At 44.1% G+C, this 17,984-nt stretch overlaps 1 long non-coding RNA gene across 1 annotated transcript; it reads left to right on the forward strand.

Moving 5' to 3' along the window:
• Positions 1 to 3,800: 3,800 nt before the first annotated feature.
• LOC148138794 (uncharacterized) lies at positions 3,801 to 13,070 on the forward strand. The gene is made up of 4 exons (XR_015753833.1): positions 3,801 to 3,911; positions 8,776 to 8,877; positions 9,825 to 9,911; positions 12,980 to 13,070. It is a non-coding gene; the product is annotated as an uncharacterized LOC148138794 (long non-coding RNA).
• The last annotated feature ends 4,914 nt before the right edge of the window (positions 13,071 to 17,984 follow it).

Below are 17,984 nucleotides of genomic sequence, written 5' to 3' on the forward strand. Positions count from 1 at the left end.
CCAGGGGACATTACATAAGGGAACATTCATTTTGGAAAAAGTAAAGAATTTTTTCTATCAATGAATGGCTAGAATTTTCTCACCCAAATAATTGTGCAAGTTAAATGTGGGAGAGGAATGGTTGGGTTACTCTTCGGAGGGTTGTTCTATGATTCTATCTCAAATTATTTCAAAAGAGGGCAGATAGATTTTTGAAATATTGAGCAGTTGAAGGCTATGCAGATCAAGCATGAAAGAGGTGTTGAGGCCTGGGTTGGCCCAGCCATGATCTGAAAGAATGGGGGAACAAGCTGGAGGGGATGAATTGCCTACTCCTGCTCCGATTCCTGGAGGCTCCATTTCATGTTTTTTTTGTTTCCAAAGAAGAGCGTGATACAATGTGCTGAAGATCTCAGATGTTGTGAAAATGGGGTGTTTATGTACTGATTCAGATGGCATTGATTCATGAATCATAGCTATGCAGCCATGAGTAGGAAGGCAATTCCCTCCATGAATAAAGGAAATCTACTGCAGAGCTCACACAAATGGAATCCTTCCCCTCAGTAAACTTTCCCATCACATTACCCAACATATCAGCTAAAACAGGACACATTGCGCATGCTCTAGTCAAAGGCGACCCCGGGTGATTGATATCAGCACCGGACCAATGAAAGGACGGCGGGCGGAGCTGAAGAACCGAGCGGGACGTTGGTCCTCCAACCAATCAACGTGAATGAAGGGCGGAGCTAAACTAAACCATGTGATCACCCTCGCGCGCGGCGCACAGTTGCTGTAATGAATCCTCGGGAAGTTATGGAGAGAAAGGATACGGTAAGGAAAGAAATAAACAGGGAAATGGGAGAAAAACTGTGTTGCTATGAGCGGACAGGTTTTACAAACAAATTGTGCACGTCGGAAAACACAAATTTGAACGTCCCAGTCTCGTATTTGTAGTAAATGGGGAATTGCCTCAGCGCGGCTGCAGGCCTGAGTGAGCGCCGCCATCTTTATTCGGGACGCGTGCGCGACCGCCATCTTTGTAGGGGGCAAAGTGCAGCCAGGCGCATGTGCAGCCCTTCTCGAGTATAGAGTCTTTGGGATCATAGCAACCAATACTACTCTGATTCACCTCTGGGCTCCCTCATCACCACTTTGTCAATATCCAGCTTCCTCAGTCTCGAACCATGGGTGTATTTTTGGTCTGTTTACTACTGTATTATTACTTTTTTAGACCCTTTGTAAATGAGTTTGTGGGATATAAATGAATTAATGTTATTTCTGCAAGTATAAATTCTGATACAGAACAGGAATGAGAAAATACATATTCAGCAAAAAGAAAGGATATGTTAGCATGAGACGTGAATACAGAACAATGGTGGATATAGAACATAGAACATAGAACATAGAAGAATACAGCGCAGTACAGGCCCTTGGGCCCTCGATGTTGCGCCGATCCAAGCCCACCTAAACTACACTAACCCACTATCCTCCATATACCTATCCAATGCCCTCTTAAATGCCCATAAAGAGGGAGAGTCCACCACTGTTACTGGCAGGGCATTCCATGAACTAACGACTCGCTGAGTGAAGAACCTACCCCTAACATCAGTCCTATATCTACCCCCCCTTAATTTAAAGCTATGCCCCCTTGTAATACCCGACTCAATACGCGGGAAAAGGTTCATACTGTCGACCCTATCTAACCCCCTAATCATCTTGTACACCTCAATCAAGTCACCCCTAAACCTTCTTTTCTCTAATGAAAACAGCCCCAAGTGTCTCAGTCTTTCCTCATACGATTTTCCTTCCATACCAGGCAACATCCTGGTAAACCTCCTCTGCACCCGTTCCAATGCCTCCACATCCTTCCTATAGTATGGCGACCAAAACTGCACACAATATTCCAGATGCGGCCGTACCAGAGTCTTATACAACTGCATCATGACCTCAGGACTCCGGAACTCAATTCCTCTACCAATAAAAGCCAGTACGCCATATGCCTTCCTCACCGCACTATTTACCTGGGTGGCAACTTTCAGAGATCTGTGTACATGGACACCAAGATCCCTCTGCTCATCCACACTACCAAGTATCCGACCATTAGCCCAGTACCCCATCTTTTTGTTATTCTTCCCAAAGTGAATCACCTCGCACTTAGCTACATTGAATTCCATCTGCCACCTTTCTGCCCAGCTCTGCCACTTCTCTATATCCTGCTGTAACCTGCCACATCCTTCCTCACTGTCAACAACTCCTCCGACTTTCGTATCATCCGCAAACTTGCTCACCCAACCTTCTAACCCCTCTTCCAGGTCATTTATAAAAATGACAAACAGCAATGGTCCCAAAACAGATCCTTGCGGAACACCGCTAGTGACGGCACTCCATGAAGAAACTTTGCCATCAACTACTACCCTCTGTCTTCTTCCATCCAGCCAATTCCTAATCCAAACCTCCAACTCACCCTCAATGCCATATCTCCGTATTTTCTGCAGTAGCCTACCATGGGGAACCTTATCAAACGCCTTACTAAAATCCATATATACCACATCTACCGCTTTCCCCTCATCAACCTCCTTCGTCACCTTTTCAAAGAATTCAATAAGGTTTGTGAGGCACGACTTGCCCTTCACAAAACCATGCTGACTATCCTTGATCACATTATTCCTATCCAGATGTGCATAAATCCTATCCCTTACAATTCTCTCTAAGACTTTGCCCACAACAGAAGTGAGACTCACCGGCCTATAGTTACTAGGGCTATCCCTACTCCCCTTTTTGAACAAGGGAACCACATTTGCTATCCTCCAGTCTTCTGGGACTACTCCTGTAGACAAAGAGGACATAAAAATCAAGGCCAATGGCTCTGCAATCTCCTCCCTTGCTTCCCAGAGAATCCTAGGATAAATGCCATCAGGCCCAGGGGACTTATCTATTTTCACCTTTTCCAGGATTTCCAACACCTCTTCTCTACATACCTCAAAGCCATCCATTCTACTTATTTGTGACTCAGTATTCTCATCGACAACAATGCCCTGTTCCTGAGAAAATACTGAAGAAAAGTATTCATTCAGTGTCTCCCTAATCTCTTCCGCCTCCACACGCAACTTCCCCCTACTATCCTTGACTGGACCTATTCCTACCCTAGTCATTCTTTTGTTCCTAAACAGGAAAGCATCTGTTTCCCCCTTACACGGAGACACAGGAACAAACCCTAATCAAAGAGGTCAAAGTGTCCTCTGGATGGAAATAGATGCTGATAGAAGAAAATATATGCCTAATCAATAATCTACAATAGACTGACGTCAAACACCCTTATGGGAGTCAGAGATAAGAGTTTGTCACGTACAAGACAGGATAAACAGAAGTTGTGGGATAAGTCTTAAGGAAATGAGTGACGTAAGCGAAGCAGGGAACAGACAATGGAATAAGGAAAACATATGGGAAAAAAACAGTATAAATTGCAAGGGTTTTATGGGATATACTGTGCATTTTGTCATTGCCTTACCTGGTAATTAGACAAAGCACCCACCTATAGGTGTATAAATAAAATGACGCTGTTGTTCAGATATTTGTCTCGGACTGAAATTATTAAAGTGAGTGAGCTTTTGTTTCTCACAAGTTTTTCGCTGCGGCCCAGCCCCTGACCATGTGCTGCTCTCTTATCAGATTACTTTTTTCTTGAATATTTTTGACAGTCAAGAATTCTTTTTTCCAACAAGCAAGTGTATTTTCCTTCCAGACTATCAAATTCTGCACCATTTTCATTCCCTGTAATCCGTTTTTGCACTCCCTGAAACATCAACTGTGTTTCTCCTTCCACAGATACCAGTGATTAATGCCAAATCCCTGTTGCTTGTGGAGAGGGTGATGTTTGACTTTCTTGTACAGCTGCAGTTTGTGTGGTGAAGGTGCTCTCACAGTGTGGTTGGGTAAGTGGCATTATAGGTTATTCATTCAGCAACAGTGATGATTTGAAAATAATGTCAAATCAACAACAGTTTGTATTTTTATTATCATACTTATAATTTCACAAAAATACTATTGAGAACATTAAACATATGGCCAGAGATGGAGATATTAGGTCAGGTGACCAAAAGCATTGCCAAAAAGCAGGTTTTGAGGGATGTCTTAAAGGTGGAATGCAGACCTGTGAGGTTTTGGCTACGAATTTAAGACCATGCTGCTTCAGCAACTGCAGAAACAGCCACACAGGTGAAGTAATGAATTAACAAATGGTTGGGAGTCTCGAAGAAAAAGGGTTGTTGAGGTCTCACAGTCTGTGGGGTGCAGGGAGCTGGAGATTATCACAGCCAGGAATTAAATCGAGTGTGAGACTTTTAAATTGAGGGATATTGGCCAGGTGCTGGCAAGTGAGACTAGATTGGGTTCGGATATCTGGTCGGCATGGATGGGTTGGACCGAAGGGTCTGTTTCCTTGCTGTACATCTCTATGGCTGTATGCAGTTCATTTTAGTTAGGAGCCTTTTGATGAATCAACAAGCAGAGATTTAGACTTTTTTGAGATTACAGGGAGGTTGAATGTGGGAAGCTGGCCCTGAGTGTGTTTGGAAAATGAAAGTATGAGCTGAGACAAGGGTGGAATCAGCTAGAAATAGTGGTCTTGGCGTGGGACTGAGTTATCACACTCTCCTCACCTCTGGGATTCAGCTGCTTGCCAGATTGTGAATCAGGGCGGTAATACCATCGGGAGCTGAGTGGCCCTGGTGGAGCCTAAAGTGAGTGTCGCTCAGCGGCTGTTGCTGAGCAGCTGCTGCTTGGTAGCCCTGTTGATGACACCTTCCATCACTTTACTGCTGATCGAGTGTGGACTGATAGAGGGAAATTGCCTGGGTTGGATTGCCCGGTGTTGTAGTGTTGAACATCCCTGGGCAATGTTCCACATTCTCGGTAGATGCCAGTGCTGGAGCGGAACGTGGCTTGGTGGGTGGCAAGTTCTGGAGCACAAGCCATCAGTATTATTGCCAGAATATTGGCAGGGCCCGTAGCCTTTGCACTACTTAACCATTTCTTGATGTTATTCAAACTGAATCAAACTGGCTTAAAACTCACATCTGTGATGTTAGAAACCACTGGAGAAGGCTGAGATGGATCATCCCACTTTGCACTTCTGACTGAAGATTGCTGCAAATGCTGTCATCCTATCTGGTGCATGGATGTGTGAGGCCCCTCCATCAGTAAGGGTGGGGATTTCTGTGATGCTTCCTCCAATGAGTTGTTTAATTGTCCACCACCGTTCACAACTGGGTGTGGGAGAACTGCAGAGCTCCGATCTGTTCCATTGGATGTTGGATCACTTAGCTGTGTTGCTTGCTGCTGATGCTGTTTGATTCAGATAGTTCTGTTTGATAGCTTCACCAGGTTGGCACTTCATTTTTAAGTCTGCCTGGTGCTGCTCATGGCATGCCCTCCTTTCCTGTCCATTGTGATGGGTGAGAGCAGGATTTACAAACCCATGAGATTTCAGATTGTGCTGGAGTACAGTTCTGCTGCTGTTGATGTCCCACAGTGCCTCAGAGATACCCAGTTTGAGATCCTACATCTCTTCGAAGTCTGTCCCATTTTGAACTGTGATAATGTCACTCAACACGATGGAGGTTTTTCTCAACTTTAAGGCAAGACTTTGTCTCCGAAGGGAATGTGTGATGGTCGCTCGTACGGATACTGTCATGGACAGATGTGTCTCCGCTGTTCAATTCATAACAATGAGATCAAGTATGTTTTACACTCTTGTTGGTTCCCTCGCCACCTGCTGCAGACTCAGTTGAGCAGCTATATCCTTTCGGACCTGACCATCTCAGTCAGTAAATCTGTTGCAGAACTATTCTCGATTGTGGACATTGAAATCCTGTACCCAGAGTACGTTTGACACCATTTTACTTCCTCAGTGCTTCCTCCAAATGTTGTTCATCATGAAGGAGAACTGATCCATCAGCTGTGGGAGCACTGTACGTGGTAATCAGCAGGAGCCATGAGACTTTCTGGTCTCCGGAGCCAATGCTGTGTACTCCTAGGGCAAATCCTCCCTGTCTGTACGCCACTGTGCCACCACCTCTGCCTGGTCTGTCCTGCCAGTGGGACAGGACATATTCAGAGATTTCAGGAGAAAGTGAAGACTGCAGATGCTGGAGATCAGAGTCAAGTGTCTGGTGCTGGAAAAGCACAGCAGGTCAGGCTGATAAAGGGCTTAGGCTCGAAACGTTGATTCTCCTTCTCCTCGGATGCTGCCTGACTGTTGTGCTTTTCCAGCACCACACTCTCGATATCTAGGGATGGTGATGGTGGTGTCTGGCCATTGTTTGTAAGGGATGATTCTTTGAGTATGAGTATGTCAGGCTCTTCCTTGATTGGTCTGTGAGACAGCTCTCCACATTTTGGCACCAAAAACCATATGTTTGTGAGGAGGACGTTGCACCATTGAGATGGCTGATTCTGTGGTTGTAATTTCTGGTGCCTTGTTAGTTGCGAACTGGTCCATCCAGTTTCATTCCTTTGTTGAGACTTTGGAGTGATTAGTACAGTGAGTAGCTGGCTGGGCCGCTGTCAGGTTGTCAGGATTTATTTCGCCATTGACAATGGTTTCATAGAGATCAGGAGATTCCTAATACGTTGTTTTTTTTCTTGAATTCAGATTCACCCATCTGCCAAGACGGGATTCGAACCAGGACTTCAGTCGTTTTTTTTAATATTCTGGATAAAAGCTAAATACATCAGGTTTGTTCACTCATTTTAAATATCACTAACCCTGGTTTTGTTTCTTTGTAAAACACTGTCCATCATCCTGTCTCCTCCATCCTCCCCTCTAACAACGAGTGAGGAGCACATGGAGTTTCTCTGACACGAAGACTGAGATAATCTGATCTGCTGCTTCTCTCCCTCCCACTAGCCCACTGAGAAAAACTGCATCACGTGGTGTTCCTGGTTTTTGTCCTAAACCTACATCTTTCTCCAGTCTCTTGTAAAGCCTTATCAGAGTTCACCTTGACCCTTTACCCTAATCTCACTAAACTCACTTTCCAACTCTCTCTCCTCCGCTGCCGCCTCATCACTCCCCCTTGCCAATTCATAGATATTGTTCCTTGTTCTGTCTGTTGGTCTTTTCTGGTTATGTCCTTCTCTCCCATTCTGTGAAAAACTAATATTTGACCTCACCGTTGTTGGAAAATCCTGCTCCATCTCCACTCTCCCTTTCCTTTCTGAATTCCTTGCATTTGGTGTCCCTCAACGATCTATCCTTGGTCTCTCCTGTATCTCACGTACATAGTGCCAGGAGGTGATATCATCCAAAAACACTGTTAGGTTTGACATGTACACTGACGATGCCCAGCTCTCCCTCCCCATCATCCCTCTCCATTACTCCCCTGTTATTCAGTTATCAAACTGCTTATCACATTCCCACTACTCGATTAGCTGCAATTTCCTCCAATGAAACATTGTCACGGTTTAACCCATTGCCTTACCTTTACCTTTTTGCTGAGCCCCTCCCTCCCACTGGGAACTCTCTGAGGCAGAACGACACTCTTCACAATATTGCTGTTATATCTGACCCCAAGGTGACATCTACACAATCACAACAGCAGGAATTCCAATCTCAAACATTTCTTTTTTCCACCTCACCCCAGCTCCATTGCTACTGAAACCCCTTACCCGCGTCTGTGTCGCCTTAAACTTGAATCCAAAACAGAACCCTTGATTCCGTGACTCAGAATCTGGTTTCAGACTCCCCTCTCAATATTAACCCTCAGACACAGCCTCTCTCTATTTATCCTGTCAAACCCCTTAAGAATCCCATCTGTCTCAATTAGACCACCTCTCTTTCTCCAAAATCCAGTGAGTAGAGTCCCAAACTTTTCAGTCTTTATTTAAAAGATAATCCCTCCAAACCAGGGATCATCTCATTGAATCTTCCCTGAAATTTCTCCAATAAAGTGACACATTTCCTTATCTAAAGGGACGAAAACTGCTCTCATTACTGCAGATATGGTGGTCTCACCAACACTTCCACACGTTACTCTCAGGTATATACTCCAAACTCTATTACTGAGAACCTTTGAAACAAAACATTCGATTCCCCTTCCTGATTCCCTGTTGTAACTGTGTGGTAGCTTTCTGTGTTTCCTGAACAATTACCCCTGGTCCCTTTGTTGTGCAGCTTTCTATAGTTTCCACCATTTAAATAATACTTTGTTCTTTTATTATCTCCTCCAAAATGAGCAACTTCCCGTTTTCCCAAGTTACATCCCATCTGGCAACTTGTTGCCCCCTTCTCCTGAGCATCTCTCTCTTTTCATAATCCTCTTAGACCTTTACAGTTATGCCTTTTCTAGGAGATATCCCCCCCCCCCTCCTTCCCATTCTTCCAAACATTTACTGGGAGCACTGGGCAGTGGGAAGCAGGCAGAGTTGCTATCTTTTTAGGGATACGCTTTGGAGTTATTGAAAGGATCTTTCTCCCCATTGGTCAGGATGGAGACAACTTGCCCATCGTTAGCCTTTCACACCCATGTCTTATTGATGAGGCAGAGCGGCAGCACGGAATGAAAGAAAAGAAAATAATTCTTGTTCCCCATATCTCACTGACGCTTGGATCATTTTCTCCAATGTGTCAAAGAACTGCTGTGTTCAGTCACATGAGATCTCAAGTTGCAATTTCTTAGAAACCCACAGATTTCCCCTCAAGGGTAATATGTACAGTAATCCTGGTCCACAAGGAGGGGATGGTGTGAATTTCTAACTTGAACTGATAGTGATGGATTTTATAAACTTGTATTACAGGATATTACAGGTGGACATTCAGATGGTAATCTCAGTAAATGTTCTGCCAAACTCTGATTGAATTACTCAGTATATCAGGACCTGGATATTCGCGTTGTGTGTGTGAGTATTGTGTTCCAGATCAGTCCCATTTGCTGCTTAAAAATTCTCCTTTGAATCATCGCATTCTCGCAAAAGGTCTCCCCAAACCTTCAATGTGTCATGTAATCCTTTTATGATGACCTGATGAGTGTAAGGTTTATTATTCGAATGTTTAATTTTTGTATAAGGATGTCTCAGAGAGGGAGCAGAATATTCTTAAAGGGGAGAATAACCATTTTGAGGGGAGGCTGTTGTTTATTGGTATCAATGACATAGGAATAGAAGAGTTCACATTATTGGATCATTGGAATCTTTTGTGGGGTAGAATTGACCTCCATCAGAAGGATGGATTGTACTGGTACTGGAAGGGAACAGTTGTTAGTGCTATTCAGGAGGCATTAAACCAGTGAAGGAATGTGGGTAAACCCAGAGAGAGAGTGAGGGAAGAGCTAAGTCTGACGCTGGTACAGTTCAGACGTCAAACAGTCAAGGCAGACAAGGGCAAGGCACAGAATGAGCAGTTACACTGCATTTATTTCAATGCAGGAGGCCCGATAGTTCGGGCAGAGGAGCTCAGGGTATGGTTTTGAACATCGCACTGGGATATTATAGGAATTACAGAGGCATGACTCAGGGATGGATAAGACTAGCAGCTTAATGTTCCAGTGTATAGATGCTATAGCAAAGATAGAAAGGGGGCAACAGAGCAAGGGGAGAGGTATTTTTGATTAGGGATAACATTACAGCTGGGCTTCAAGAGGATATTCCTGGGAGTACATCCAGGCAGGTTATACAGGTGGAACTGAGAAATAAGAAAGGGATGATCTCCTTATTGGGATGGTACTATTGAACCCCCCTTCCCCAACAGTCAGCAGGGAGTTGAGAAGCAAATTTACTAAGAGATCACTTCTCTGTAAGAATAGTATGGTTATGTACAAGACTTGACCTTCTTTGTTATTCATTCACAGGATGAGGGTGTCACTGGCTGGGCCCAAAGGGCAGTAAAGAGTCAACCACATTGCTGTGGATCTGGAGTCACATGTAGGCCAGACCAGGTAAGGATGGCAGATTCCTTCTCTGAAGGATATTAGCGAATCTGATGAGATTTTTTTTCGCAATAATCAATAATGGATTCATGGTCTTTAATAGATTCTTACTTCCAAATTTTTATTGAATTCATATTCCACTCTCTGCCGTGATGGGATCCAAACCCTAGGCCCCAGAATGTTATCTGGGTGTCTGGATTATCCATCTAGTGATAATCTCACGAGGCCATTTGGCAGGGTGAGTGACTGAGGTATCCGTGGGGCAGCACATCAGCACCAAAGATCCCATGGTCTCTGCGGAAGATAGAAAGGGCTGGGGAGGGAGATAAATCCCTGGTAGTGGGGTCTGACTGTAGGTAGCGGACATAGCAGAGGTTAATGGAGATTAGTGGGTGGCAGATGAGGACTGGGGGGTTATATTCTTATTGTGGTTGGAGGGGTGGGGGGAAGGCGGAGGTACAGGAAGTGGAGGATATGCGTTGGAGCGCATTATTGATCACGTGGAAGGGAAATGTGGTCCTTGAAAGAGGAAACCTTTCTGGGATGTCCTGGAGTGGACTTGATTCTCCTGGGAGCAGATATGTCAGAGGAGGAGGAATTGGGAGCACAGGATAACGTTTTAACAGGAATATACTCGAGGGTAATCAGGAGAGCAAAAAGGGAACTTGAAATATCTCGAGGAAATAGTTTAAGGAGAATCCAAAGAGATTCTACAAATACATTGAGGATAAAATAATAACCGGACAGAGAATAGGACCCCTTAAAGATCAACAAGGCCATCTATGGAACAACAGGAAGTGGGAGAAATACTATGCTATTCTATTCTAGAGAGTTTGGAGAAATAAATAGTGATCACTGGAAAAGTGTCTATATTACAGAGGAGGAAGTACTGGATGTCTTAAACAGTAGCAAGGTGGATAAATCCCTGGGACCTGATCAGGTGTATCCCAGAAATTTGTGGAAAGCTAGGAAGGTGATGGCAGTGCCCCTCCCTGAAGTATTTATATCACTGTTTGTGACAGGTAAGATGCTAGAAGATGGGTGCCATTATTTAAAAAAGGTGGTAAGGAAAGGCCAGGGAACAAGAGAACAGTCAGCCTAACGTCAGTGGTAGGGAAGTTGTTGGAAGGGATTCTGAGGGACAGGATTTACATGTTTTTGGAAAGACAAGGATTGATTAGGGATAGTTAACGTGGCTTTGTGTGTGGGAAATTCTATCTTTCTAACTTGACTGAGTTCTTTTGAAGATGTGACAAAGATGATTGATGAAGGCAGACTGTGGACGTTGTCTGTATGGACACTGAACGATGTTCCACAAAGCAGACTGGTTAGCAAGGTTAGATAACATGAAATGTTGGGAGAACTAGCCATTTGGATACAAAACTGGCTTGAAGGTAGGAGGCAGAGGGTGGTTTGCGGACTGGAGGCCTGTGAGCAGCGTTGTCCTGCAGGAATGGATATCCTTAAATAAATGACTTGGATGTGAATATATGAGGTATGGTCAGTGGGTTTACAGAAGACACCAAAATTGGAGGTGTCGTGGACAATGAAGAAGGTTAGTTCAGAATGCAACAGTATCTTGACTAGATGGGCCATTGGAGCGAGGAATGGCAGACTGGGTTCAATTTTGACAAATGTAAGCTGTTGGATTTTGGAAAGGCAAATCAGAGCAGGACTTATACACTTAATGGTAAAGTCCTTGGGAACGTTGCTGAACACAGAGACCATGGAGTGCAGGTTCATTGTTCCTTGAAAGGAGAGTCGCAGGTAGGCAGACTAGTGAAGGGGGGGTTTGGTATGCTTATATTTATCGGTCAATGCATCGAGTACAGAAGCTGGGACGTCAAATTGTGGTTGGACAGGACATTGATTAAGCCATTTCAGAAATTCTGTTTTAAGTTCGAAATTCCCTGTTCTGGAAAGGATGTTGTGAATCTTGATAGAGTTCAGACAAGATTTACAAAGACTTTGCTAGGGTTGGAGGATTTGGGCTACAGGGAGAGGCTGAATAGGCCAGAGTTAATTTCACTGGAGAGTCAAAGACTGGGAGGTGACTTCATGGAGATTTATAAAATCATGAAGGGCATGGATAAGGTGAACAGCCAGGGTCCTTTCCCCCCAGTTAGGTGGGATCAAAATAAGATCACATGGGCTTAGGTTGAGAGGGCAAAGATTAAAAACGGATCTAAGGGGCAAAGTTTTCAAGTTGTGTGTGGTGTATGTGTGGAATGAGCTGCCAGATGAAATAGTGGAAGCTAATACAATTACAACATTTGAAAGGCATCCGATTGGGTACATGAAGATGAAGAGTTTCCAATGATACGGACCAATAGCTGGCAAATGGGGCTCCATTTGTTGAGGATTCCTATTTGGCATGGACAAATTGGACCAAAGGTCTGTTTCTGTGCTGTACATCTCTAATAAATTAAAATAAGATGTGTTCCTCTTTTGTGGAGAGCTAGCAGAAGCACAGATAATTGTCCTTGGAGCTGAGAAGGTTAAGCAGTGATTTTGACCAGGTGTAAATTTGTTTCTAGGATATCTAAACTGCAGAGAGAGTGGAAATGTTCACAATGTTACAATTTTAGTAACTATTTTCAGGTAATTGGCAAATAATGTGAACATTATTTTATTCAGTAAGTTCTGAGTATCTGGAACAGTCTGAATGGCAGCTGGACACAGACTCAGCAGTTATTCATAAAGAGATTTGGAATTTTACTTTTTAAGGGAAGATTTGGGGGGCTATGGGCAAATGGGAAGGGAATTTGGACAGATTTGCAGCATCTCCATAGGGAGAGAGTATAGCCCCAACCCCTGTGCTCAAATCTTTCTCATTTCTTCTCAAAATGAATGCACCCGAGATTTGAATCCCCCTCTCCCTCGTCCATTCACCGTATCTACACACTTTCTGATTTTATAAACCTCTAATAAGGTCACCCCTCAACATTCTGCACTCCAGTGAAAAAATTCCCAGCCTATCCAGCCTCTGCTTAGAACACAATCCCTCCATTCATGGCAACATGCAGATAAATCTCTCCTGAACCTGCTCCAATTTAATAATATCCTTCCTATAACAGCACAACCAGAACTGGACAGAGTATTCCAGAAGAGGCCTCCCCAACATCCTGTACATCCTCAACATAACGTCCCAACTCCTGTACTCAAAGGTCTTAACAATGTCGGTAAGTGTGCGAAGCACCTTAACCACTCTGTCTACATGTGACACAAACTCGGTTTCTTTGTTCCCATATCACTACTCAAGGCCCTATTTTTATTGAGTGTAAGTCCTACCCTCGTTTGTATTGTCAGGATATTATATTTTGCATTTATTTCAATCCAAAAAAAATTTGAGTATAAAGGCAGTAGGAGTATAATTAAGAGGAAAATCCAGGGGGCAAAAAAGGGACATGAGATAGTTTGGGCGAATAGGGTTAAGGATAATCCAAAGGGCTTTTGTAAATACATGAGGAGCAAAAGGCTAACTAGGGAGAAAATAGAGACCCTCAAAGATCAGCAAGGCAGCCATTGTGTGGAGCTGCAGGCGATGGGCAAGATAGGAAACAAGTATTTTGCATTAGTGTTTACTGTGAAGTACATGGGAGATATAGAATGTGGGGAAATAAATGGTGACATCTTGGAAAATGTCCATATTACAGAGGAGGAGGAGGTGCTCATTGAGTGGCTAAGGAGCTGGTGCAGGGGAAAAGGATTCACGTTTTTTGGATCGTTGTGATCTCCTCTGGAGTAGAGTTGACCTGCGTAAGAAGGATGGATTGTACCTGAATTGGAAGGTGTCTAATGTCTAGGCAGGGAGACTTGCTGGTGATACTCGGGAGGCATTAAACCAGTGAGGGAGTGGGTGTAAACCCAAGAAGATAGTGAGGAAAGAGATATATCTGAGGCTGGTACAGTTCAGAAGTCAAATAGTCAAGGCAGGCAAGGGCAAGGCACAGAATGAAGTCGGACTGAGCAGTTGCACTGCATTTACTTCAATGCAAGAGACCTGACCGGGAAGGCAGAGGAGCTCAGGGTATGGTTTTGAACATGGCACTGGGATATTGTAGCAATTACAGAGGCATCACTCAGGGATGGATAGGACTGGCAGCTGAATGTTCCAGGGTATAGATGCTATAGGAAGAATAGAAAGGGGGACAAGAGAGGAGGGGGAGTGGCATTTTTGATTCGGGATAGCATTATGTTTTTGCTCAGGGAAGATATTCCTGGGAGTACGCCCAGTGAAGTTATTTAGGTGGAACTGGGAAATAAGAAAGGGATAATTATTGGGGTTTTCTGCATGGTTTCGTCCGGGTGCTCTGGTTTCCTCCCACAGTCCACAGATGTGCAGGTTGGGTGGATTGTCTAGGCTGAATTGCCCATAATGTTCAGGGATGTGTAGGTTGGCTGGCCCTGAGAAGTGCAATGTTATAGGAGGAGGTTAGGAGGCTTTCCAGGTCAGTATTAGTATGATGGGCTGAATGACCTGCTTCCACACTGTTGGGAGTCTCTGATAATTCTACTCGTTTTAAAATAGTTACAGAAAATAATATACCAGATCTAAGAGTTAAGGTTCTGAATTGGACAAAGGCCGATTTTGATAGCACAAGGCAAGAACTTTCATCTGGCCCCTCAAGCCTGCTCTACCATTCAATAAGATCAGGGCTGATCTTCTCATGGCCTCTGCTCCACTTTCCTGATCTCTCACCATAACCCTTAGTTCTTTTCCTATTCACAAATCTACATTTTGCCTTCAAGGCATTCAAGTTGATAACGTCAAATGCTGCACTCGGCAGGGAATTCCACAGATTCACAACCCTTTAGCTGAAGAACCTCCTCCTGAACTCAGTCCTAAATCTGCTCCCCCTTATTTTGAGGTAATGCTCTGTAGTTTGACCCACCCCCAGTGGAAATAGCCTCCCTGTTTCTGTCTTATCTACTCCCTCATAATTTTATTGTTTCCTATCCAACCTCCCATTCTTCTAAATTACAATGACTATAGAACCAGTTTTCTCAATCTCTCCACATGCACCAATCCTCAACTCCCAACCCAAACTAGTGAACCTCCTCTGTACTCCCTACAACGCCAGTACATCTTCCTGAAGTAAGGAGACCAAACCTGTACACAGTACTCCAGGTGTGGCCTCCCCAGCACCCTGTACAGCTGCAGCATAACCATCCCTCTAGCAAGGAAGGACAATATTCCCTTCACTGCCTTAATTACCTGCTGCACCTGCAAACCAACTTCCTGTGATTCATGCACAAGGACACCCAGCTCCCTCTGCACAGCAGCATGGTGCAAGTTTTCACCATTTCGTCATCCAGTTTGCTGTTAGTCCGACCAAAATGGATGACCTCACATATCCCAACATTGAACTCCATCTGCCAGATCTTTACCCACTCACATAACTGATCTGTATCCCTGTTCAGACTTACAGTGGCCTCTGCACACATTGCTCTACCTCATCTTTGTATCAAATGTGAACTCTGACACCGTACACTTGGTCCTCAACTCCAAAACATTTGTGTAAATTGCAAACAGTTGTAGTGCCAACACAAATCCAAACACCCATTTATCCCCATTCTTTACATTTTGTTGGTTAACCGATCCTGTATCAATGATAATTGTCATAATGCCATGCATCTTTACCTTATTCAGCAGCCTTTTATGTGGCAACTTATCGAATGCCTTCTGGAAATCCAGGTACACCATATCCACCGAGTCCCCCTTGTCCACGGCACTCGTCGCATCCTCAAGTAATTCCAGTAAACGTGTTAAACGTGACCTGCCAATCATGAATCCATGCTGTGTCTGCTCAATGAGACAATTTCTACCCAGATATCTCACCACTACTTCCTTGAGAGGTTCAAGCATTTTCTCCACTACAGACGTTAAGCCATCGGATCCTTTTTGAAAAATAGTACCACCACATTTGCAGCTTCCAGTCTGTCAAAACCAGACATCCAACAAATTTTAGTGGATTATCACGAGGTCTATTTGTTATTCTCTCTCCCCCCCCCCCCCCCCCCCCCCTTTCCCACCAGATCTTTTAGTCCCTGGGATACATTCCATCAGAGCCAGGAGACCCATCTACCTTTAGGCTGTTATCTTTCACAACATTACCTCTTTACTGGGAATGATTGCTTCTGTATCCTCATCTGCCATTGCCTCCATAGGCCTGTGACAATGAGAGTACATAGACAGTATGTTCCTGTTAAGGCCAAGGCTGGTAGGTGTAAAGAGTGCTGCCTGACGAAAGAAATTGTGGACCTGGTCAAGAAACTGAAGGAGGGATATGGCAGGTACAGAGAGCAGTGTTTGTGTGAATCCCTAGAGGAGTGTAGTGGCAGTAGGAGTATACTCGAGGTAAACCAGGAGGGCAAAAAGGGGACATGAGATAGCTTTAGGAACTAGGTTTAAGGAGAATCCAAAGTGATTGTACAAATACACTGAGGACAAATGAGTAACCAGGCAGAGAATAGGTACCCGCAAAAATCATCAAGGCTGTCTGTGGAACCGCAGGAGGTGAGAGCGATTCTGTATGAGCGGAGAGGTTTTACAAACAAAATGTGCACATCGGAAAACACAAATTTGAACGTCCCAGTCTCGTGTTTTCAGTAAATGGGGAATTGCCTCAGTGTGGCTGCAGGCATGAGTGCGCGCCACCATCTTTATTCGGGGCAAGAATTCACTGGACACGTGCGGAGCCGCCAGCTTTGTAGGGGGCAAGGTGCAGCCAGGCTCAGGTGCAGCCTTTCTCTGGTACAGAGTCATTTGGCAGGATCCACACAGAGCACATTCAAACTCAGAGAAATGAACGTTTATTTCTGGATTTGTTTTGTCATTCATTTAAATGATTTGGTATCGTAAATGAGTTTGCAGGTCATACAAAATTGGAGGTATTGTGGATAATGAAGGTTACCTCAGATTACAATAAGATATTGATCAGATGAGGTTTAATTTAGATAAATGAGGTGCTGCATTTTGGAAAAGCACATCAGGGCAGGACTTGTACACTGAATGGCAAGGCCCTGGAGACGTTTTCAGAACAAAGAGACCTTGGATTGCAGGTTCATAGTCCTTGCAAGTCAAGTTGCAGGTCGATAGGATGCTGAAAAAGGTGTTCAGTATATTTTCCTTTATTGGTTAGAGCATTGAGTATAGGATGTGGGAGGTCATGTTGCTGTACAGGACATTTGTTAGGCCACTTTTGGAATAGTGTGTGCAGTTCTGGCCTGCCTCCTATCAGAAGGGTTCTGTGAAACTTGAAAGGTTTCAAAAAAGACTTACAAAGATGTTGTTGGGGTTGGAGGATTTGAGCTGTAGGATGAGGCATAAAAGGCTGGGGCTGTTTTCCCCGGAGTGCTTTAGGCTGAGTGGTGATGTTATGGAGGTTTATACAATCATGAGGGGCATGAATAGAGTAAATGAACAAGGTGTTTTCCCTGGAGTAGGAGTGTCTAGAAGTAGAGGGCATTGCTTTAGGGTGAACGGAGAAAATTTGAAAGGGACCTAAAGGACAACTCTTTCATGCATTGGGTGGAATGAGCTGCCAGAGGAAGTGGTGGAGGCTAGTACAATTAAAACATGTTAAAGGCATCTAAATGGACACATGATATGATTAGGAAGCATTTACAGGAATATGGGCCAAGTGCTGGCAAATGGGAATAGATTAGGTTTGGAAACCTGGTTGGCGTGGATGAGTTAGACCGAAGGGTCTGTGTCGGTGCTATGCATCTCTATGTGGGATCATAACAGCTTATACTGCTCTGCTTCATCTCTGGGCTCCCTCATGACCACTGTGTCAATATCTAGCTTCCTCAGTCTCAAACAATGGGTGTATATTTGGTCTGTTTAGTATTTTACTCTTACTTTTACAGACATTTTTGTAAGTTAATTTTTCACTGCCGCACAGCCCCTGACCATATGCTGCTTATTAATTTTTTTCTGGAAAATCTTTGACAGTCGAGAATTCTTTTTTCCCAATAAGCAAATGCATTTTCCTTCCATTTCTGACTATCAAATTCTGCACCATTTTCATTCCCTGTAATCCGTTTTGCACTCCCTGAAACATCGACTGTGTTTCT

Source organism: Chiloscyllium plagiosum, unplaced genomic scaffold, assembly GCF_037043375.1.
Source record: "Chiloscyllium plagiosum isolate Xiang-an unplaced genomic scaffold, Cpla_swu_hap1 HiC_scaffold_39, whole genome shotgun sequence".
NCBI classification, from domain to species: domain Eukaryota; kingdom Metazoa; phylum Chordata; class Chondrichthyes; order Orectolobiformes; family Hemiscylliidae; genus Chiloscyllium; species Chiloscyllium plagiosum.